The sequence below is a fragment of the Bactrocera dorsalis genome, chromosome 4 (assembly GCF_023373825.1).
Source record: "Bactrocera dorsalis isolate Fly_Bdor chromosome 4, ASM2337382v1, whole genome shotgun sequence".
In the NCBI taxonomy this organism is placed as follows: domain Eukaryota; kingdom Metazoa; phylum Arthropoda; class Insecta; order Diptera; family Tephritidae; genus Bactrocera; species Bactrocera dorsalis.
This window is the reverse complement of record NC_064306.1, coordinates 19,524,542-19,550,812: the sequence shown is the minus strand read 5'-3', so window position 1 is coordinate 19,550,812 and position 26,271 is coordinate 19,524,542. Positions and strand designations below refer to the sequence as shown.

The window sequence follows — 26,271 nt, the reverse complement described above, 5'->3', positions numbered from 1 at the left end:
CTAAAATAGATTTATTATTAAAAATTTTCTAAAATAATAAATTTACCATCTCCTCACATTTTTAAATAAATTCGTCTGTTACGATCGGTAGTTTGCGTTCGAATGACGGTTCGAAGGAACGGATACGTTTATATACTCGCTCACGTATGTCATCATGCCAGATTACGATAGAAGCGTTACGATCACGTATGTCATAATACGAAATACAGACTTTTACGTGACGAGTGATACATTCACGGATGTAACGATTCGACCCCTGTAGTTTTGTTTGGCTTTAATTTTTCTATATAATTAGAAATGTTATGGTATGCAAATAACTTTATTTCGGTGCTGAGTAGTTGTTGTTAATTCTGTTTTATATTGAGGAAATCGAGTGATTTCTAAAATATCGGAAGGATATTTAGTATTCAAGTTTTTTTGTTTAGGAACAGAAGTTCTTTTCCAAGACGATTTTTTTAACAGTTTTCGTAAATGTACAAGTATGAACTTCTTCTTCTAAAATATCTTGAGTTGTTATATTTACTTCAACATCAATATTTTTGTAGAGCATAACTTTGAAATCCGTATGTCTATTAGAAAGATAAGGTGGTATGTAAGGTAATGAAAGTCTTAGATATTTGTCGAGTAATGGAGACATAAAGTGGCATACAGTGTCCATAGCAGCATTAAATAGCTCTCTGCCCTTCGGTGTCGTAACTCTTGAACACTATTGGGAGTGTTTTGCGTTAACCTTTAACTTAAGAGGTCAAATTTCGAAACGTAGATTTAGAGGCAGTAGTAAATTTTACACCATTTTGATTGTTAAAATTTATTAGAGATTTTTTTATTATAATACTTACAAATTTCATCAAACTGATTTAAATTAATTCTAATTACTGTATTTGGAAAGAAATTTTTAAACTGTTTGTATTTTTTTGAAAAATTTGTCGTTTATTTTAGAAGCTTTTTTTAGGATTATGAGAAAATCAAAACACAAGGTGTAAAATTTACTACCACGTCATTAGTTAAAGGTTAAAGTCACTACCCATGATGAGTTTCCCATGGTGTCTCAGTATAAGATCTGTGTGTAAGTTCATTTTGATATTGTGTCTAGATGGGCTATACATATGTCGCGGTAATTTTCCGAAACTACATTCAACTATTATAGTCGTGCTTTGGAATTTATTTTGTCTTCTAGCTTATTAAGCTTGATTATTGCTAATACATATAACTAATGATGTTCAACATGAGGCTATAGTAGCCCCGAAATCCAACGCAGAATATCTCTTGCCAACAGGTGCTACTTCGGACTAAGTAGGCAATTGAGAAGTAAAGTCCGCTCTCGATGAACAAAAACTAAACTCTATAAATTACTCATTATTCCCGTCTTGTTATGTTGTGCAGAGGTATGAACTATGACAACATCTGATGAGTCGACGTTAGCTACGGCGAATATCGCATTCGATGGAACGATGAGCTGTATGAGATATGCGACGACTTTGACAGACTTAGTTCAGCATTACGTTTCAATCCTATTTTATTTTGTTAACAGAAACTGATAAAAAATTCTTTTGTTCCTTATATACTTCATGCTTTGATTTGTGTTAAAAACAACATGAGTTCCTTACGAAATATTAGAAGACAACGAATGCAATCAGCTTGTACGTATACGCTTATCACATTATTACAAAGGTATAATTATAATTGTAATTATACAGATTAGCGGGCTTAATAACAAACATACTTAGTATGTTAGCGTATGGTATAAATGTAAGCATGGATGTACTAATGATTCCATCAACTCCTTAAGTGTATTGGTGTCGCCGGATTTTATCGGTTACAGGAACGCTACATCGACTTGCTGTCGGCTCTGCCTAATGTATTTCAAAACTTTTGAAATTATTTCATCGTAAAGCTAAAATGTAATCAAAAGACGAGAAGACCGTAAAGATTTTTATACATAAGATTATTTACATTTTTATTCATTTGCAACATGTGACAATATTGTTCTTCTAACAGTTGTATGTATAAAAGAACAGAAAGATGGGACGAGTTGAAATTCGGCACAGCCACGCTCACAAAACCACATTAAACGTAAACCTATAAATTGCCATAACTATGCATTAAATTAAGCCATAAAATTATAATTTGGCACAGAGTAGCAAAGGGCGCAAAAAATGTTGAAAAGTGTGAGTGGCCCCGCCCTTTAATAAGCTTAGCGCAGATATTATACAAACTCCTACCGACAGTGTGGAACTGGATGAAATCGGATCATAGCCCTGCGTACTCCCCACATAACGGTAATGCTAAAAACTACTTAATGCGCGATAAATCAATAACTACAATTAAATACGAGACATTAAATTTAACCTCCAGATTTTGTGAGAGGACCTTAATAGAGTCAAAGTCAAAAACGGATGATAGCCGTGGCACCGCCCACTTTTAAGTGAAAACACATATCTCGAGACCCGCCCGACCAATTTCAACCAAATTTGGTAAATAATATTCCTCTCACATTCCAATGCAACACTGCGAAAATTAGCGAAAGCAGATTGTACCCATGCCTACTTTTCACATAAAGCAGTTTTGAATTTCATTTGAAACTTTCTCTTTCCGGTATACAAATTAAGAATGAACTAATACAAGTATATCAGGATAAAATTTTGCACGAACTGAACCGAAACTGTTCAAGCTACTAGGTTCTGAATATGTGGACCCAGTGCTTATAGTTGACTTTTTATATCGCATATATCGACCAATATGTGAGTTTTTCTTATAACGGTGCGGTTTTGTGCTTAGAATGGATATCATCGGGTGGAAGCCCGCCCTAGACCAGATACATATAACTAACAAGTCTTATGCACCCGAAGGCACTTCTCGGACTTTAATTCTTGCAAGTTGGAAGAGTATGATATGTTCGGTTATACACGAATTTAGCTCTTCCTTATTTTTTATATTTTCAATTCATGCATTAATTCATTGTTAACCACGCGTTGTTATTAATTGCAGTGGATTATGGTAATAAAATCGGATAATATTCTAGTTCAATGCACAAGCACTCAAGTTCGTGAGTAGTTTATATAAGCATTTCATTAACATGACTGACTTCTTTTCTAAATAATGCCAGTTCGAAAAAAAATACTCTTTTCCTCAGCTGAGCTATGATTTGGTGTTAATGGAACTGAAATCATTTTATGTCAGTTAATATTTTTGTAGCTGTCACTTTCAACTAAAAGGTATTTACGTTAGTATATACATACCGAAAGGAACATTATAAAAGCGCTCTAATTTTTACTGGGATAAAATATTTTCGAAATTGCAATCGTGTAAACCGACACATTTTACATGTATATAAAGTTAAAAGATAACTAAACAACACTTCCTTAGGGTAAGAAATTTATTTTGTTTTTCATGGGCTTAAATTATACCTTGTTTTATGAACCAGTTTTACACAATATAAGATACCCCTATAAACTCGCGGCTCCGCTCGCTCTTTGTTGTCAAGGATATCATTTATCGTTACGAGTATAACGATATAATGGAATAGTTAAATTGGCAATCTACATTTTATATTGCCATCATAAATCACTTAAGGATTAGTACATACCTAAATATGTATGTATGATCTAACAACATCTTCACAGTCTCTGCATCTGCATCGTATATCGTTACACATATAATAATACCCAGATACTACACTTAAGAAAACACAGACTTGATGGTTCCTTTTAAATTTTGCATTGTTCTGTGCAGTGCTTCAGGAATATTTGTCAGACTCATCTCAAATTATGATTCAACCTTTTCTTATTCAGTTACAATTATCACTATTATTCAAATATACAACTCGTACATATGTATGTGTATGTAAACAAAAACCACTGTTCCCTGCAAGTAGGTATGTGATTTTATTTTGTATTTTTGAAGTAAAAAACTTTCAAATGATTCTTACATGAATATTGAACACATGCTTATGTTTTGAAATATAATTTTTTTTATTTATGAATTGTTATGACTTTTAACATAAAACGTTAGAAAGTAGCCTATGCCCGTCCCGAGGTTCCAATCTACCTCATCACCAATTTTCAGCCAAATCGGTTCAGCCGTTCTTGAGTTATAAATATAGACATAAATTGCGAAATCGAGGGTAATTTTGCAAAAAAAGCCCCCATTAGGACCTTCTCCAGGATTAAAAGAATACCCGTGGAAATGTTCACGCCTTTTTTTGTTTTGTGGTTCGGGTGTAAGCGCGAATATATGTACAAAAAAGACGTATAATTTTTATATACAACATAAGTATGTACATAAAAGATTATATAATCTTGTGTCAGCGATTCTGCTCAGCATATACAACGGTTTATGCAATTTTGTCGTAACTGTATCAACATTGACAATGTATCTTGTTCACGAATGTTATACGAGACAATAACGCCAGTACTTTTGGTTAAAAAGCATCAAAAACGCGTACCTCTTGAAAATGAACAATAAATAAACAATATGACTATGTGAGGTGGATTTACTGCAAATCGAGATCAATTATTCACATTTTTATATTTTTAAGGATATCTAGAAATAAGTAATATGCCCACTGGTCGAAAAATGGATCCAAACCCATGCACAGTGAAGAGGTAGTCCGCATATCTAACTAGTACACCTCAACTACTACTATTTTTAAGCCATATACATTAAATTTTACACTTGGAATGCAACAAGAGGACTTTATGGGAGTTGACAGCGGTTGTGATTTACGATGGGCACCGCCCATGTTTTGACTAAAATCCATACCTCGTGTCTTCTTTCGATATGACAAATATAAGATAATATCTTGACCAAATCGGACCAAAACTATTCGAGCGCCCAAATACCCAATGTGTGACGCAAAGTTCTAATAGTAAACTTTTTATTGAAAGTATCGGTCAATCTGAGACATATACTTGTAGTATATTATATAAATTCGCAGAGAACTTTTTCCTGATAATAATATGCCTTTGTGTTAAAAATGGTAGAGTATACAATTTTCGGTTCCACCCGAACTTAGCCATTCCTTACTTGGTATTAAATAACTTTAAATCAAATATCTTCAAACAATACCAGCATAGCAACAGGTATTTCGCTTCATTTCCGAATAGGAATGGATGTAGAATAGGATATGTTCAAACAATGTCTTTCTCATATTTAAAAATATCTTAACCTGCTTCTTTAGTAACATTTGCTCCAAGTTATCTCCATAAAAAGAATCAGACATATTTACTATAGATTTTAGTAAATTTTGCGACATTCTACTACTCCATTGTATTTTCGTTCCGAATAATAAATTATCTGCATTAAAAAAACATTGATTGACTATAAAACAAAGCAGTATGTTAAACAAAAATTTGTTTGTAAATACACTGTTCTCAAAAATTATATTCTTTTCTTTGTAAATACATACATCTGCATTAAAAAACATTGATTGACTATAAAACAAAGCAGTATGTTAAACAAAAATTTGTTTGTAAATACACTGTTCTCAAAAATTATATTCTTTTCTTTGTAAATACATACATATATTCTAATACAGTATTAAATAGCGCCTTTTCGGCAGCTTTATTAAATTAACCGTTGTTTTGTTATTTACATATCCTGTGCGTCTATTGAGATAATTTAATTTGTTAATTTTTTTTGACAATGCGAGTACTTTTTTTCATTAGATAATAAATGAATTCCAGTATATTTCTTTGTGTAGTATTGTGTTAAAAAAATTAAATGATATAAATACATGTTTATAAATTAATAAAAGGTTCCTAAATAAATTATGTTGTTTTTTAACGCAGTTTTAGGTGTTAAATTTGAATTTAGCAAATAATTTTATTATTATAAATTATTTCAATGCTTACTTTTATATACATATGTGTATATGCATATACATGTATACATATGTATGTATGTATCTAAATATAATAGTATTACACTTGTATTTCAAATATCCATGTCTTTATACTGTACTGTTGTTGATTGTAACAATGTGCAAATACGACCTTATACTTGTTCCTACACAGGAACACAAAATTGCATTCAAACGAAAATATCAATGTAAATCGAATATGTAGGTGGGGTAATGAAAAAACAACAACGTCAAATGCAGCAATCAACCATAACAAAAGGCACCAAGAATGTTTGGGTGATATGATTGTACGAATAGCATTGCAGAAAAGGGGAAGCTCTTCAATTATACACCAATCCCAGATCAAAGTTGTTGTTCTTGGAATCAACGTCGGTTCAGCCCTGACTGTGGTAGCTGAATTTACTACGTCGGCGCAGTGCAGCCACCCCACGAGTATATACATATTTACGTACCCGTATATTTATATAGATCTCTCTAATATACATATGTATATATGCCTTAAAGTATGTATGCATTTACATGCCGCTTAAAATTCTGCCGAAATCTGTTCTGTGGTTGGCTGGAGCCTTTGAATCAATGTGTACATGTACATTCTTTTTATATGCATACATGTATGTATATTTATTTATAGTATGTATTGGATAGTTTCTAAATATATTCATAAGCATACAAATATTGAAATTATACGCTACTGATTTGAATTACGAGTCAATAATAAATGTGCTATCATATAGAGGGATTAATTTCTCAAACCTCAATATTTGATGGCCCTAAACAGTGTTTGGCTAAATTAACATCATGGGTGATCTCAGATCCCTAATACAAGATTTTTTCCTGATATACTCAATGTATTATACATATTTAGCCACTTTGGTTGAGCCATTTCAAATTTCATTATGTATGTATGTTTGAATGTTAAGTTTTACCCAACTAAAATTTTAGGACCACCTGGTTCTTTCTTGGACTATGCTTGGAAGCAAACCTGCCTAATTTTTACTCAGTTGTTGAATTTTCAATTTCAAGAATTGAGACACGTATTTTTCATCAAATTTTTATTTCGTAGATTTGGATAATTTTATTATCTATTGAGTGATTAGTGATTGTTTAAAATTTAGTGTTCAATAATACGCTTCAAATTCTTGGAAACGATGCCACCAGATAAAACTGCCAATGCAACTGTGGCGAAATACAATAGGGATATTCTCTTGCTCTTGCAAGATTGCACGATGACATAAAATGCAACAATCGTATACCGAAATATGCAAGGCCAAGAGAGTACCCATGGCAGAATCTAGTGATGTATGAACTGGTGAATCGGTCAATTTATTGAGAATGCCTATTGAGCATGACTATTGTGAATTGGTGCACATTCTGTATTCATTCTTATCAAAAAACTGTTAACAAATCTTTATAATTTAAGTAGAAGTTAAAATCTATTTAAAACTTACCCTACTCAACAATTTAACAGCGAAATATGTCTTTATGTAAAATGACAGCTAAAACAGGGTTGCAATTATATTTTTACGTGTCATTGCACGGAAATACACATGGGTTTTGGTCTGACATATTTTACAGCCATTGCAAATAATTTTCTGCATGTGTTTGTTGTTGTACCGTTGCACCAAGAGGAAAATTCTGCAATTCATGCACCGTGCAAGGATTTTGCAAGGGAAAGAGAATACCTCTAAGATAATTTCTCAAAAAAAGTGGAAAGTGCGGGAATACCCAAATTATTTGCAGCTAATTAAATTACTGATTTTTAAACTTATGCTCTTAATTTAGCTTATTATATCGTTTTTATCGTTGAGCTGGACGGCTACATCATAACAGCTCATCATAACAGTAACCGTCCAGCTCAATCATTTTTAAATATAAATGCTAAATTAATAGGTATAAAGAAAAAAATTATCATTTACTAATACTATTTTATATTTACAAAATTAGAGCTTTATTGTTGGTGTTTTACATACTGTACTGCTGGAGGGGCTGTGTAAAAAGAAAAAATCATTGCTGTATAGGCGGGAGAAAATGACAACGATCGAGATTGTTAATAGGACTCTTACTCCTATTTCAGTTAACTAATATAAGTATAATATTATATATGTCAGATATTGCATTATAATAAAGAAAAAAATCAATGACAATAAACACAACAGGGGTTTTACAGATATCGTAGGTAGCATAGACTCTTATCTATAGTACATAAAAGCCTAGAAAAAATAAGAACAATTATTTCGAAAGAAAAAACCACTTGTACTTCAACAGTAGTAGATGCAGATAAAATGTTTACAGATATAATTTGTGGCGAATCTGGTTTTTTCATGACAGCAGAGTTTTGCAAAAGCCAAATCAGTTTCTGAAAACTTATTCCAAACAAAGCTTTTATTTTGAGTGATTCAGCTTACGCTGCTACTATTTGGATGGTGCCACCTTTAAGGATTATGGTAACTTGACAATTGCATACGCGTCTACTCGAATAGTTGTGGCAAAGGTTTGTGGTTTATTGTAAACTACAAATATATTTAGTATGTAACGATAGTTTACTGAACAAACAAACAATTGTTTTGTGGTAATTTTGATATATATACATATATGACATAAGCAAATTTATATATATATATATGTATGTTATATCTTTATATATAAAAATCACGTGTCATGTTGTTTGTCCGCGATGGACTCCTAAAGTACAGAACCGATTTTAGTAAAATATAGCACACTGTGTCCAGTTCGAACCAACTTAAAAGATAGGATGGTAAAAAAAAACTAAATCTCAAGTACAATTCCTTGGATACCTAAACCGACAAAAAAGTTTTCACCTTTATTCGTAAATAAAATTTTCACAATATTGAATAGTTTTTGATATGAATAATAGTATAAAATGTATACAACAACAACGCGTGGCCGGATACACTAGTACTTCTACATATATATTACATTGATGGTTTGATCGTTGAAATTTAACAAGATGAAGATTTATAAAATAGTTTGAAAGAAGAATAAACTACAATAATAATAAAGAAGAATTACTTAATTTTTTTATAATTTAATATGAAAAAACATAATTTATAAAGTTTAAATAAAAGAAAAACGCATTTTATTCATATGTATTATGTAAAAGTGAAGATATTAATTCCTTTTAAATTATTAAATATTATCGTAAAATTTCATCGAATATTTAAATATTTACACTATTTACTAATATATGTCAAGTGAGCATTTTCTTAAATTTAAATAAAAAAGCTTTTACAAATAAAAATATGTAACACACATTTATTTATATATAATCGAGAGGGCTATAACGTTGAGGAGAGATGATGGTGGTGCAGAAGGTTCCCGTGAAGAGTCAAGAATTCGATTTTCTATGTACATGGAGACGTAATCATTTTCTTGTGGATTTGATCAACGACAGCAAATTACCACCTATGCTATCACGGTTGTGGATGAGTTCTAATGTTAAAATTCAATATATTTTCTAACAAAAAAAATAAAAACATTTAACTCAGAGTAAGATCGTGCGCTAGCATTTCTTTCAATATGAGCACATGCGCTGCGTTTTTTGCTTTGGTGAGGGAATTCATCAGTGTCATTCTTTACTCTTTCTGTAAACGACATATGTACATATGTACATATATTTATTTGAATTTTTAATCACTAAAATCAATAAATAAATACATATAATTATATTTGCCTGCCATTTCAGGATTAAAAATTTTTATAACAAATTTGTATGTTACTTTGACAGTAATTGGTAATATGAGACATTTATAACAGTAAGTAAAACGTGTAACGCACAACTTGTTAGTATTGAAGATAGAAGTTATACCACTTTAAGGCGTTATACGTATAGACTTTTTGCTGATTTTTCTTTTTAAAGTTGAGATTGTTTTAATAATCAAACACTGCATGTAAATTTATGTGTATATGTGTGAAGTTATTAAATTAAATTTTTGATCGTCTGAAATCAAACACAAACACAATTTTCGTTAATTTATTGAAAAACATAATTTTGAGATAACCGCGACTCCGTACTTCTCGGAGTGCCGCATTGCTGACAGCTGTAACTTACGCTCTAGCACTCAAATCTATATGAAATTTGAAAGAATTAATCTCAAACGGATATACAGTCATGTCTGGATATAGGGAACACTCTAAATAGTGAAGACCTTGATATGGTATAGTGCACAGTTAATTTTAATATTGAGTACTCTAATCTCTAGTGTTCCAAATTCTCCGCGGAAAAACAATCAGTAGAAAAATAAATTTCTGAACGCAAAAAATAAGCATATATTCACGATGAACATGTAGTTTAAAAATTTACATATATGTATATAACTCTTTTTTTAACCATTGTTTTCTATAAAATTTAATGAATAAACATGGACTGTTTTATTAAAATGTATTGTAACGACCTTTTGAAATTATACGTAGAAAATATTATACATATAAAAATTTAATTTCTGAGGAAAAAATTTCGTTGAAAAATACATCAGTCTTGATATAGCGAACGATTATATTGAATATATATTGACCATTTTTTTTAATTCAATAAAATTTTGTGAACTATTTTCTATTAGGATTACAAATGTGATAAGGGATTTGTTTATTAAGAACAGGGCCAATGAGAAAACTTGGTTAGTTAGTGATTGTACTTAAGGTAAGGTTTTTAGCGCCATATTTCAATTTTGACACCGGCACCTATAAAGCGCTGTTGTGTTATCTTGGGTGTAAAACTTAATGTCTCAAATGTATTTAGTTATTGATTTATCGCTCTTTAAGTAGTTTTTAACAAAACCATTTTATGAGGAGTGTACGAGGTTATCATCCGATTTCAACTATTTCATAATTTTGTAAGAGCTGGTCGAAAGGTTTGTCCTACGAAAATTTTGGTTTGGGACGGGACCACGCCTCCCTTTTCCATTAGATATGTTTTACCAAATACAATTTTGTTTCTCTATTTCTAGCTTAGCGATGTCATTTTACAGGTAGGACCAAGGAGCACGTGCACAAAGTTTCGTGACGATATGTAATAGACAGATGGGACGACGGGCGGTCATGCGTCAAATCGTCTTCATCATTAGTAATTTTACTACATTGAAAAAATATAAAGAACACAAATACAATGAAAAAACTTGCCATTAAAAAAATAAAAACTGTTTCTATTTCTGAATATAATAAATAATGCTAGAATACCACTGAAGTTACAGAGTGTAGCATTGTACGCAGATTAGATTCTTAATAAATCCAATTAGATTCGTAACTGAAAGTGCTAAATTTGAGCGACGCGGCTTGATAGAAAACTTGAAATAGATACTGCATTCAGCTCCATCTGTGATATGTTTGACTGATACATTCTCCGCGTTTATCCTCCAAGTTTTCAAACATAGCAATATTAGGAGATGGAAAAATAAAGAAACAGTGGGAAAAGCAGCGATACTCATCGCAAATAAACATGAACAATTTTCAATTTATAATTGGGATTTTTTTTGTCTATGTGATATTCCATTTCAAACTCATTCGCTCAGCGTGATTATTTAGAAAGAATCGATCGATGTGGCAAACGCATCAAATATGATAGAGACGCTGCTTGTAACGTTCCGAAGCCGAAGACAAAAAGCTGGGGAACATTTTCGATCTACTTATTCAGACACAAAAAAATTAAAGCAGAACTGAAAGTTGACGAAGAAAAACCAAGAAGCTGCGACCGACAAAGAAAACTCGAAAATTTCTGCGTGAGAACTTGCGAAGAATACTTCAGGGTCTCAGTGTACATTCTTCAGTTGGAAATAATCGGCGAAGATTTGAAGACGGGCTTTTCTAGAGAAGTATTGGATGGATTTCAACTTTGCTGCTTCCAGAAAAAGTAGATGCTTTAAAAATCAAAGAATGGGAAAAACTTATTGACTGCTTGATAAATAGATTCAAAAGCCTTTTGGATAATGACAACGTCGTGCGACGTTTGAAGCTTAAAGGTGAACTTCATCACTGGCATTGAGGGCAGAAGCAAAAGTCAAAGGCAACAAGTTATCGTCTACTGCATTGAAAACATTTATCATAGTTTGTCATAGTTTTATTCGCATATTCTGCACACTTCCTGTGACGAATGTGAGCTTTGAATGCTCTTTTTCAACACTTCGCCGCATAAAAACGTGGCTGAGGACAAACATGCTTCAAGATAGATTAATCAGCCTGGTATTGCTGGACATTCATCATGACATTAAAGTCACTGCAGAAGATGTTCTCGAAAGATTCTCAAAACTCGGCCCACATCGTATTGTTTTGTGAAATGTTTCTATTTAATTCAAGAACTGACTACATTGCAATAAAGAATTTCACCCGCACGTCTACGGTTAATAATGTATTTTTTCAATTTAATAGTATTTGATATTAGAAGGTCGATTTAAAATTTTGCTTCATGATACAAGTATTAAACTTCATAAAGACCACTATGTTTAAAATAATAATATTAATGTTTCAAGTAAATGTTTATATATAAGCGAACAACAATAGAAACGCAAAACTAGTACTAGACTTGTTTACTCATGTACATATGTATGTATTTAGCTGATATTTCTGCATATGATAGTAACTATTTTTAAAGTACCGTTATATCTTCAGTATGCGGCGCGACAAACTACTATTATACACATCTTCAGTGAAGTCACACCAGAAATTTTTACACAATATGTTTCCTAATTGATTTATCAAGTACTAAAAATTACCCAAAATAATTATTAGAGTCTGATAGAAAAACATTTTCGGTAATATGCGGGTTGAGGTTAATTCATGTTTTTGTTAATTTTTTGTGCCTAACTGTGTCGGCTGTATCTCTAGTAAAACTAAGAGTACATTGTGACATTCAAAGAATGTGATATATCACGGAGAAATATTTTAAATTGCGCCAGTATTAGCAATTATGGAAAGGAAAAAGGGGATATCACATATCTATGAACCTACTTTACTGATTTCAACTAAATTCGGTTGGTAAAATTTGCCTGACTTCCCTGTGATGCATTACGAAAATGGGCAAAATAGGAGTACAACCACACTCACTCCCAATATAACACAAATTTATGTTCCCTTCGATTTTTTCACTTTCTGGCTTAAAAATCAAGCACTAATTATTAGGATACGATTTTTCACAAATCGTGTCTTTAAAATATGCCACCTCAAGTCGAAAAACTGTCGAAATCAGACCATAACTGTTCTAGACATACATATACCAAAAATGTAGATCACAGTGCCTATGGAAGACTTTTTACCAAATATACCTCAACTGCCTATGGGTGAGATATATTTTTGAAATTAAGGGAGAAGACCTTTCTCATAGTTATATGAATTATTTACTTATAAATTTGCTTGAAAATTTATTCTTGAGTATACCTGGGCAATGTAAAATGTTAATGCAACAAGCTCAGATCGATCATGTTGTGATAGACGGAAGACTTGTGTACAGTGTTTTAGATGTGCGTACGCTTCGAGGTCCTAAAATCAACTCGGACCACTCTCTTGTTGCAGCCAAGATACGCACCCGCCTCTGTGCAGCAAAGAACGCACGTCAACAAACACAAGGACGTTTCGACGTCGAGAAGCTGCAATCACAACAGAAAGCGATTTTCTATTCGACTTATACTTTTGCTCTCTGAGAGCACTCGTCAACAACTCGGTGTAAGCAAACTGTGGGACGGCATTTCAAGCTCCTTTCGTACAGCTGCAACCGAAACCATTGGTTTTTGGAAAATGCAAAAGAACAGCTGGTACGACGAGGAGTGCCGTGTTGCAGCGGAGAGAAAACAGACTGCCTACCTCGTAACGTTACGATCGACCACAACACGTGCTGGATGGGATAGATATCGAGAGTTGAAGAGGGAAAAAAGTGGTTTGCAGACAAAAAAGAGAGAGGCGGAAATGCGTGAGTATGAAGAGCTTGACAAGCTTTGTAAAATATGGATTGCCGTTCGAGCTGTTCAAAGACGGCGGCGAAGAACTGACAAGGAGCATGTATTAGCATCTTTGTAGAATATGGTCGAACGAAAGCATGCCCAACGATTGGAATTTAAGTGTACTCTGCGCAATCCACAATAAGGGAGACTTCACAATCTGCGGCAACTACCGTTGGATAAGCCTCCTTAACAACGCATACCAGTGTGGCTTTAGGCATGCAAAATCTAAAACTGACCAAATATTCACCATGCGCCAAATCTTAGAAAAGACCCGTGAAAAGAGAATCGATACACACCACCCCTTTGTCGATTTTACAACTCATTTTGACAGCACGAAAAGGAGCAGCAATTGAGAAGTAAAGTCCTCTCACACACATCACCTCTTTGTCATTTTTAAAACCGATTTTGACAGCACGAAAAGGAGCAGCAATGTAGAAGTAAAGTCCTCTCCCGATGAACAAAATTAAACTCTATAAGTCACTCGTTATTCCAGTCATACTATATGGTGCAGAGGCATGGACGATGATAACATCTGATTAGTCGAGGTTATGAGTTTTCGAGAGAAAGGTTCTGCGGAAGATTTATGGTCCTTTGCGCATTGGCCACGGCGAATACCGCATTCGGTGGAAAGATAAGCTGTATGAGATACAGCTAAGCTATGGACAGAGATTTAGCGCACTTGCATTCATAATTAGAAATATTACCGTTAATACTACCGATATTTTCATGAATTTGCTAATAGTAGATCAATACTGCTTCTGTCGCCTCTTTAAATGCGTGGAAAATAACCGTTATCATTTCCCCTCAGATACCGTTAATTTGTTTTTGTTAAATTTCCTCATATAATTGGACAATGATTTAACGCACTTATAGTTTTCGGTCATTAGTTGTGTTTGGTCAAACAAAGAATTAATCTCAGTTGTGAACTTGTATTCAATAGTTTTAGTAATATTATAATACAAATTTTAATAAAATGGCTAGAGGGAAATACTCTTCGATTGAAAAAAGAAAATTTATTTGGGACCTTTACAAATCAAGTAAAAATTGCTCAAATAGTAAAATGTTCAAGAAAAATGGCGTACAATGCCATCAAAACTGTTAAGAGTGTTCCAAATTTGTTAAAAAAAAACCAAGTTCGCAAGGCTCCCCCTCGCAAAACAACTCCCCGCGAGGATAAAATAATTCTTAGAAAGTGTAAAGCTGATCCTTTCAAATCCTTACGCACGATTATGGTCGAAGTCAATGCAGAATTGGACTTAAACATGTCAAGTAGAGTACGAAGACGTTTAAATAAAAATAATTTGTATGGACGTGTGAGCAGAAAAAACCGCTATTGTCGAAAAAAAATATTAAAGCGCGTTTGTCAATCGCTCATAGCCATAGATCAAAAGATTTAAATTTTTGGAAAAGGATACTTTTTACGGACGAAACTAAAATAAACCGGATTAGTCCTGATGGTAGAACATTTGTACATCGCGAAAAAACCAAGAAGTCAATCCAAGATACCCCAAAAAGTCCGTAAGGCATGGGAATAGAGAGCTTGCCACGCAGATGTGAAGCGGTGATAACGAATAGGTATTAACCAAGTTAGATATAATATCAGAGATTTTAACGCCACGTGTTAATAATATTTATTTTTCCACTGATCTTTTAAAGTGCGATAAATACTTGTCCAAGCCAATTTTGACTTAAGGGGGTATTGTACTCTAGAAATCAAATTTTGGGCAGTTTTTAGAATTTTATTAAAAAAAACCAAAAATATTTTTACTATCCATTTGTTATGGTGTTTTTATTGATATCTTAAGAATACAGAAAAAAAATGTACAAAAAAATATTAAAAATTAAAATAATTAGAGAGGGAGAGACAGATGTAAAAAAAAATGGCGCATCCTAGTGACATTGACCCTGACTCTCCTGGTGGTCTGAAAAAAAAATAAAAAGATATTTTTAATCAGTAAGGATGCTGATATAGTCCCTACCTCAGGGACCACGAAAAAAAAAATTTTGAAAAATGGCGACTGCCTGAAAATAAAAATCATTTTTTACGCTTTTTTATGAAATTCCTGATTTTTTTTTAATATTAAAAACAAAGGATTAAGGATTATATAAAGATAAAGGATTATATAAAGAAGGTTCACACAAAATTTCAAGTAAATCGGTTGTATAGAACTTGAGATAATGCCGGTACCGTGTGGAAAAAAGTAGTTTCGAGAAAAACGCGTTTGAAAAACTGAGGTTTCTACCTACCTACGGCTGGGTACTGCATCACTAAAGTAACTGTAGTTCTTAAAATAATTTTAATTTTTAAAATCCTTCGGAGGATATGTTCCTAAGGGTCTAAACTTTAAATATATATATATTTTTTTCTTGCAGTATCTTTTTTATTTATTGAATCTGCTTTTTTCTTTAAAAGTTTAACAATAAATTATAAAATCTTAAATCTATTAAAAGCTAGGCAAGCTCAAGCAAGTGATTAAGCTGTTTTGATGATACGATGCTCCTTAGTACGCAGGCATATCTCTTCTTTTAAGGCATGTTTGATCGCAGAAATGTACTAAAACATTAGTCAAAGGGTTTGGGTGATCTCGAAGTTTAGATATATATTTAATTCTGCTGTCTTCTACTTATTTCTTTACCATAGCAATACTAAGGTCTTAATGGATATTTTCATTACGCATGTATATACCATGGCGAACACGTGATTGTTTTAAACATTTTTGATTGGTGAATGCCATACATGCAAATCGGCTTAATGACCGCATAAAATGAAAGAACTTTGTTGTTTGGGCTAAGTTTGGAGTTTTTATTTAAAAGCTAATTTAAATTTTCAGTTCTTATCTTCATGTAATTAATTTTACTAGATATATGCTTTCTCCACGTAAGTCTTCTATCTAGGTGAATACCAAGATAATTTACTTCATTCGCTTGGGGTACTAAAATCTTGTTTATTTTTACTGCCGGACAGATTTTTGGTCTAAGCAAAAATGTAACATGCTAACACTTTTGTTCATTTACCTTTACGCCAGCTGGCTAGACATTCTTCGACAAACTTTAAGTGCTCGGCTAATATTCTTGATGCTATTATGTGGAATTTGTTACGGCTCACTATTGCTGTATCGTCCGCAAAAGTTGAAGTTAATACATTGTTAGCTGTTGGAAGATCTGCTGCATATATAGTGTTGGGCCTAAAACACTGCCCTGGGGTACACCAGCCCTTATCTGTCTTTCATCAGATATGAAATCTCCCACTTTTACCATAAATTTTCTATTTTTAAACAAGACTCCAATATTTTACACAATTCTAAAGATAGAATTTTTTTAATCTTATATAAAAAATCCTACATGCCACACCCTATCAAACACCTGAGCCACGTCTATAAATTTAGCTAAACAGTACTCTGTAACTGTGCTCAAATGCTTTTCTTATTTCGTTAGTAATTCTATTTACTAGCTCTATCGTGCTATGTTTCTCACAAAACCCGAATTGGTGCGTTGGTACAGTAGAACTCCAATTATCCGAACTCCGACTATCCGAATCGCCGATTATCCGAATCACAATGTAGGAGAGTGGATGGCTTGTGACACGTCTGACCCTGGTTTTCAAATTCTCAATGACGATGAAATTGTTGTAAGTGTGAGAGAAGATGTTGAAGTGGAAGTGGAAGAAGAACTTTCTGCTGATGTTGAAGTAGACGCTGGACCATCAGCTAGTGAAGCATTTGCCGGCCTCGATACTGCTTTGAAGTGGGTGGAGCGTCAGCCCGAGTGTGACCACTTGCAACTGCTCACCGTCAAGCGAATGCGTGACCTGGCTGCCTGAAAACGGTTGAAGACCGCAAAGCAGCTTACATTGACGGAGATGTTTAAAACTATGATTTTTATTTCTAAACTTGTACATAAGTACATTTTATTTATATTTAAAACATGTGAAAATTTCATGTTTCTTTCATTTAATTCAATAAAAATATAGTGCAATATCAAAACGTAGCTTTTATTCTCTCCAATGGCAAGTTTAAAAAAAAAAAATCCGATTATCCGAATATTTGATTATCCGAATGGGTCCCGGTCCCCATTAATTCGGATAATTGGAGTTCTACTGTATTATATTTTTTTCGTGGAGGAAAGGAGTCATCTTTGATAGCAACAATTTTTCAAATATTTTAGAAAGACAGGGTGGTCTGTATGAAGACGGTTATGTTAAATCTTTCCCAGGTTTGTCTATCAAGATAATCTGCGGCTTTTTCCATGAATTAGGATAGTGTCCGAGATTAAGAATTGCATTGAAGAGCAAAGAGAGCACTTTTACGGCAATACGAGTATTTGGTAACTCAATTAGCATTTTTGGGGTAATATTATCATGTCCTGGTGACTTTTTTGGGTTAAATTCTTTTATAATTCTAGCAACTTCAGAAGCAGAAGTCCTAATAGACACATGTGACTCGTTTGCGGTATTGGGCAAGGTTGCCAACTCAAAGTTGTTCTTTGGGCAATTGGGTTGAAATACCTTTTCTAGGTGATTTGCAAAGCAATTTGCCTTATCCTCATCACTTCGTGCCCAATTACCATTCAACTGTATAAGAGGCATGTTGGAATCTACTGGTGCCTTGAAAGACTTTTGGGCTTTCCAAAGGGAGTTTTGCTTGCGAGAATTTGGACACAGTTTCTTTATATAATTTTCAGTGTTGTTTTCCTCTTCGCGTTTAAGCGCTTTTTTTAACTTTCGTACAGCAGATTTCAGTTGAAGCAGAGTTAAAGGGGAGCGATTTAACTGCCATTCCCGCCTTGCTCTCCTTTTCTAATTTACAAGTTTCTCTATTTCTTTATTGTGATCTTTCTAAAACCAACTGGTTTGTTGTTTCTTTTTGGTGTTGCCAATACAGCTGCATTAGTTATTAAATCAGTAATTTCTCTTATATTTTCATCAATGTCTCTTCCTGTATTTATTTTGCAATCAATATTGATGTGGGTGCTGATATGCTTTCTATATTTCAACCAGTTAGTTTTATGTGATGTTAGAGAAACTTTTGACTCAAATTTCATGGGCTGTTCGTATAACTTTATTAGTATAGGAGAATGATCAGATGATATGTCTGTACATGTATCAGCTGTCATAAGCGATCTATCTATATTTTTGACTACAGCAAATTCTATTAAGTCTGGTATTTTTCTTCTATCACTGGGCCAGTATGTCGGCTTACCAGGAGATATTATATCCAGCTTATTACGCTTATTCATAATAGTGTAGTACAACTGTCGTCCTTTCGGATTAATAAGACGTGAGCCCCAATACGTGTGTTTTGCGTTGTAATCTCCACCTGCTAGAAATTTTTGACCTAGTGTTCCAAAAAAGTCTTTAAATTCGATTTCTGTAATTTTAAAACGAGGTGGACAGTCATACATAGCAGTAAAGTTTAAGTCAGAACTCCGATTTTTGAGTGAAATTGTTGTAGCTTGTAACTGTGGAGTAGCATGCGATTCTAGGACATAGTGGTTTAAACGATTTCTAATCAACACTGCCGTGCCACCATGCGCTTTTCCATCTGGATGATTTGTGACATAGACTCTAAATCCCGGAATATTGAAATTATTTTTATTTGTTAAATGAGTTTCTGATATAAGCATTACATCAATATTCTTTTTTTGACAGAAATCTGATAATCTCTAATTTATGTTGGTTAACACCGTTAGCATTCCATATACAGATATTTAGTAAGCTCATTTTTTACTTAATAAATTTTGCAGCATTTGATTTTGTGATTTTATTAAATCTTGGATTATGTTTTGTATTCTAGACATAAATTGTGTCATACACTGTGTAAGATTTATAATCATAGTTTCAATACCTCCATTTGGAGAATTTTGTGACAGTTGCATTTGCACAGTGTTGCCTTTCACCACATTTGCATAGCTTCCTTGCATATTATTATTGATAAAAGTAATAGGATTTGAACTTTTCTCTGAGGTTGCTATAATTTCATATATAATTAAATATAAGAAAAAAAAATACTTGAGGTATTAAATATTTTTTTTTACATTATAACGATACTACTTTCTTTAAATACTGTATAACATTATTAAGTATCATATATCACACTAAGAAAGTGCGCTAAATCTCTGTCCATAGCTGTATATGACGACATTGACATTTGTAGTTCAGCGAATTCAAAAACTGGTACGCTGGCTAGGTCATGTCGTCCGAATAGTTGAAAACACTCCAGCTCTGGAAGTTTCCGATGCAATACTCGCCGGTGAATACAGAGGAAGACATCGACTCCGTTGGAAAGACCAGGAGCAGAATCTGGATTCACTTGGAATTTCCAATTGGCGTTTCATAGTAAAAAGGAGAAGCGCTGACGCGCTGTTAACGCGTAAGCGTCGTCTTCGCTAGTAAAGAAGAAGATATTGTACATACTATATAATATTTTGGCTGACATCTTCTATACTAGATGATTGAGATCCTTCAAATATTTGTGATCTGTGTTTGATAATTTTACTCAGTGATTAGCGGACCTTCAAGAGACCGCTTCCAATTGGCTAATCCATTTTATAATAATCTATTTCAAGACAACGAATGTTTGCCAATAATTTCTATTGAAAATTCATCTAATATTGTTTATTTTCTCAACTTTAGCAAACCTTACTGCAGTGAACGCCTAGTACGGAATGTAATTTATGGTATTATATGTATGTAAATAAACACTTTTGAGACCTTGTAAGGGAGCATATTTCTATATTATAATAATATAATATATTATATTAAATTATGTAGGCAAAAGTAAAACTTTTACATTCCTGATTATCTTACATGGAATTTAAAAAACGAAAACTCATTTTATTTTAAAATATAAGAAAATGTTTAACCAAGGGCTTCGAAACCATTAGAGCACCACTTCAAATAAGTGAAATAATTGATGTTACACAAATGAGCGGTCGCGAACAATAACGGTAAATATTTACACTATTTTAATATGGCACGAAACTTAAAGAGCTGAACAAACACTTAGGTTGTACACAAGTGAACTTCATACTTAGGTACATATGTAAATAGAATACATAACTATATGTATGCATGTTTGGACTAGTACTTCCATAGTCATTGTAAAGCGTTAATAATTTTAACAATGAATAATATGTTTTGCTAGCATCTGTTATTATTCCAAACAAATCAAAACAAGTGCACAGGGCAACATTGCTTCTCACAAATCTTTATAAATTGAAATTGTGGCAAGGGGTTCAAATGGGAAAATGATACACTTTACTACACAATCATAAAACAACAAATTGCCGCATAAATATGGGGTGGTTTGCCACGTAATAGATTTTATTTTATTGTACTTAAAGTTCCGCATCTTTTGCTTTTATCACATTGTCGCTGTGGCATCGCATCTGAACGTTTAAGGGTGCATACGGTCACACTCAAAATACTCACAATTCGGTTGTACCAAAAACATTAGCCGCGAGAAAAAGGTGTTTCTTTACACAAGTCGTGGGGTTAACATATTGTTACCGCAGGGAGCACATTGCAGATGCCACCCCGACAAACATTTTGCTATAATTTTTTACACATTGCGGTCCCAATTCATAGTTTCCGCTACCGGCTTAGGTACTCTTTTGGGAAACATATCAATATACTCAGCAGACGGTCGGTCGGCTGCCCGAACAGCTACCAGCAACCTGTACGACAATAAAAGAACAACGCCCAAAGGTACAACTATCCATATTTGCATGTATACATATGTATGTTCACACGGATGGGCGTATTATCAATATTGATATGTATGTGTATGTATGTAAATACAGTATAATTTCGATAATAGGATTCGAAATATACATTTCAGATACGTTTTTTCCTATATTTTCTATTTATAAAATGCACTACGTGGTGAAATATTTGTGAAAACAGGTTACAATTTTCGTAAGAGATGAAAGCAACACTTATTTTTCATAATGATATTTTTCTAATCTTAAGGAAAATTAATTATTCAGATAATTATCAAGATCAAACTGTATCTTATAATCGTACAATTTAACACGGGCCCACGTTGATTACACTTTTGGAATTCTTTCAATCCATTATAATTAAAAAAATTTACATACCAAAGTAGAGCAGCCTTTCAAATGACTATTGTTGACTCCTACTAATTGTAAAGTAGAACGTTTAAACTAGTGATGCTAGCTGGAGATGACATAAAATATAAGTATATTTTGTGCCTTTTGGTTGCATGCCTATTATTAATACGAGTATCATCCTTTCCAGTACCAACAAGCGAGAATTACATGCACGTCCTTATATTTAGCTCAATCAGCTAGAAGAATAAAACTTCTGTAACAAAGGTTTTCAACGAAATCAAGAGTAGCAAATAGCATTAAAAAGTTATAAGCAAAACAAAAATACACAACACTGACAGGTTGATGGCAAATAACGTGAGGTGAGGTGAGGAAGGACGATACAGGTTTCAATGATATTAACAAGTAGATGCATTAAGTATTCGGGGTTACAACTTCACCGTATGCTTGTAACATTGCCGTTAACTGGTACGCGCATAAGGCAGGTGGATTAAGGGTGAGTTAGGAATATTATGATTTATTTTTATTATAGCGGGTATAACGGATAAATTCGTACTTATACATGAACCTTTTGCCGGAAAAGCTGGATGAGAGATGAGCATTACAAGAGATAGATGCACAAATGGAGGAGGCTGAGCAGCCACTTGTTAAATGGACGGATGGCTTTGCACTTGCTGTCTTCATTTTTGCTTTCAGTTATATTGCCTGGGAATTCCTAAGGGAATGCCTTACAATTTGTATGCACATTTACTACACGTAGCTTTGAATCAGCAGCGGAGGAAATGAGAAATAAGTAGTATATCTACATATGTATATATGTGCATATATACCTATGTATGTATGTGTTTGTATAAATCGAAAAGTGATGTTTTTTGAATACCTTTGATATTGCATTAAGCCTCGGACCCCTTCTTTGTTTTTCATGTTCTATACAGTAATGGAAATCCGCATATAATCTCTGAATTGATAACGGGGGCGGGATAAACTAGTTATTGTCATTAATACGATCAATTTGCTGTTCACTTTTGTGTAAGTAAACAACAACCTTATTGAATAAATTAAAAGTGGTAACATTTAGTTCGTATGGAATAGATACGTAGCAGATGCTTGTAAAAACTTAACGGATTAAAATCATGTTTATATGAAACATATGCATATAATGTTCACATAGAAGTGTTTTTTTGTAAATATGTGCATATGTACATACAAATGAAATACAATAATACAAGTATGTTTATCTTTGGCTTTACAATATTATAAGCACCTTTATATTCATGTTTTAAGCATTTAGTTATTTTCAAGTAAATATGTATGTAGAGGTGATAAAAAAAATAGGTCATCATAGTTGATGCATTTTTATTAAAAATTTTATTATTGTATAATTATAATACATTTTTGGTGGCGGACACTTCACTTTTATTTTATTTTTAAATATATGTTACAAAGTAGGCGAAGTTAAAAAATTATTTTCATTTAAAGAATTTTTTATTTCATGGTTTAAAGTCGTGCGTGACGTACAATTTTTAAGTAGTCTTTAAAGTTCTCATATCATTATCCCCGTTAACTAATTTGCAGAGTATTACTGTTTTAAATAAAGAAATTATATGAAAAATATACTTAGTCCTGCTATTAGTTCTGTTACAAGTTGAGACCGTTATAAAAGTGAAACTGTAATACATTTTTTCAATAAATTTATTAAATAAATTATATATATTAAAAGAGCGATGCACAAAATTTTATTCATCCTTTACTTTCACATAAGGGGCGGTTTCTGAGTTGCGTGCGCAGCAACAGATTAAATGCTCTCCACGGGGTTCACCCTTGGAATAACATTCTTTGGTAGTTTTGACCTAGATTTTGTACTTTTGCTTATTAAAATCTTCTTGAACAGTAAAAAAATGTTCATTCGTAAAAAGGATACTTTCATGGCAGTTGATCGCGTGCTACTGAAGAAGCCGCTTGCATCTGGTTAGCCTAATTTCCTTCAAAGTCGTTGTCAGAAGAAACCAGTTGAGCGACGGTAGACTTTCATGAAAAGATCATCTCGCATAAGTGTTGACATATTTTTCTTCTTTCTAAGAATCCAGAATAAAGGAGACCCCACAATCTGCGCCAACTACCGTGGGATTAGCCCCCTCAACATCGCATATAAGGTTCTATTGAGCGTATTGTGTGAAAGATTAACGCCCACCGTCAACAAACTGATTGGACCTTATCAGTGTGGCTTTAGACCTGGCAAATCAACAACCGACCAGATATTCACCATGCGCCAAATCTTGGAAAAGACCCGTGAAAGGAGAATCGACACACACCACCTCTTCGTCGATTTCAAAGCTGCTTTAGGCAGCACGAAAAGGAGCTGCCTTTATGCCGCGATGTCTGAATTTGGTATCCCCGCAAAACTAATACGACTGTGTAAGCGGACGTTGAGCAACACGAAAAGCTCCGTCAGAATCGGGAAGGACCTCTCCGAGCCGTTCGATACCAAACGACGTTTCAGACAAGGCGTTTCCCTATCGTGCGGCTTTTTCAACCTGCTTCTGGAGAAAATAGTTCGAGCTGCAGAACTCAACAGAGACGGTACCATCTTCTATAAGAGTGTACAACTGCTGGCGTATGCCGATGATATTGATATCATCGGCATCAAACCCCCGCGCCGTTAGTTCTGCTTTCTCCAGACTGGACAAGGAAGCAAAAAAAATGGGTCTGGCAGTGAACGAGGGCAAGACGAAATATCTCCTGTCATCAAACAAACAGTCGTCGCACTCGCGACTTGGCTCTCACGTCACTGTTGACAGTCATAACTTTGAAGTTGTAGATAATTTCGTCAATCTTGGAACCAGCGTAAGCAACACCAACAATGTCAGCCTAGAAATCCAACGCAGGATAACTCTTGCCAACAGGTGCTACTTCGGACTAAATAGGCAATCGACAAACAAAAACCAAACTCTATAAGTCACTCATAATTCCCGTCCTGCTATATGGTGCAGAGGCTTGGACGATGTCAACAACGGATGAGTGGGCGTTGCGAGTTTTCGAGAGAAAAGTTCGGCGAAAGATTTATGGTCCTTTGCGCGTTGGCCACGGCGAATATCGCATTCGATGGAACGATGAGTTGTATGAGATATACGACGACATTGACATAGTTCAGCGAATTAAAAGACAGCGGCTACGCTGGCTAGGTCATGTTGTCGGGGTGGACAAAAATACTCCAGCTCTGAAAGCATTCGACGCAGTACCCGCCGCGGGAAGCAGAGGAAGAGGAAGACCACCACTTCGTTGGAAGGATCAAGTGGAGAAGGACCCGGCTACGCTTGGAATATCCAATTGGCGCCACGTAGCGAAGAGAAGAAACGACTGGCGCGCTGTTGTTAACTCGGCTATAATCGCGTAAGCGGTGTCTACGCCAATTAAGAAGAAGAAGAAGAGGATATCTGAGAAGTGTTAGCGAACGGTTTTTATAACTTAATTGGTTCAAACTAAGCGAAGTTGATCACTTACCTTTCTGGCTTCAACTGTAGCCGTTTGGGAAATATGGTCAATAATGCGGTGATCAAACATTCTCAAGTTATTAAGTTTTTAAGAAGGGATACAGGGATTGCTGTCACTACCTCATGCTTCGGCTTGTGTTGAGCAGATTTACTCAAAACAAAATGTAAAAACAAATTAGCTATCAAGACATGTGCCGCTTCGATTCAATTCGAATTTATTATTTATCTTAATTAATAGTTTGAAGTTTTTTTATTGGAAATTTATTCGAACTGGATTCATTTCGGCACTCTCAACTATGTTTTCGTACATTTTCTCAATTGAAAATTAGCAAATACCCACCACGCCCAATTTTACAATATTTTTTACCCACAGCTGCTCCTTGCTACTCGCCTTTGTCAAAATACAGTTTTATATTTTAATTTAGTGCTTACTTTTATAAGTTCATCTACAAACTCGTAATTAATTTTTGCCAAGGAACGCGAACATCAAGTATCATCAGAATATCACAATTTTTATTCAATATATCTGTTTCGTTTAGCTGATACGTACAACCGTTGGGTGAACAAAACTATTATATTCTGCAGCAAAATATTGAGTATAATAATGGCACTTTTCCTGCGAATTTTTCCTCGCTGTATGCATTTTAACTTTGTAATAGAATTTATGGCCAGACTGAGTATAAGCATTTTCATACTCTGCCATAATGATGCAGAGAGTAATAGTATTGATTATCTGTCAGTTGTGTTAAAAGTTATACCCTGTGTTCGTCCGTTTTCAGACTAAGTGTCCGCGTCAGTGACAATACATCACTGAGATAGAAAATTCCAACAATAAACTCGAAGTTGCACAGTACGGCGACCAGATTAGACTGCAGCCATTCTATTCTTCCATTGGTTTTTTTTTGTGAGT

General features: G+C 33.8%; 1 protein-coding gene and 1 long non-coding RNA gene across 6 annotated transcripts in view; one reads left to right on the top strand and one right to left on the bottom strand.

Annotated features, from left to right (window-relative positions):
* The window catches only part of LOC105232894 (inhibitory POU protein), a 109,080-nt gene that overhangs the window by 30,042 nt on the left and 52,767 nt on the right, over positions 1–26,271 (bottom strand). The window lies entirely within an intron of this gene.
* On the top strand, positions 21,378–26,137 carry LOC125778181 (uncharacterized). Its single transcript, XR_007422548.1, has 3 exons — positions 21,378–22,001; positions 22,061–22,366; positions 22,454–26,137. It is a non-coding gene; the product is annotated as an uncharacterized LOC125778181 (long non-coding RNA).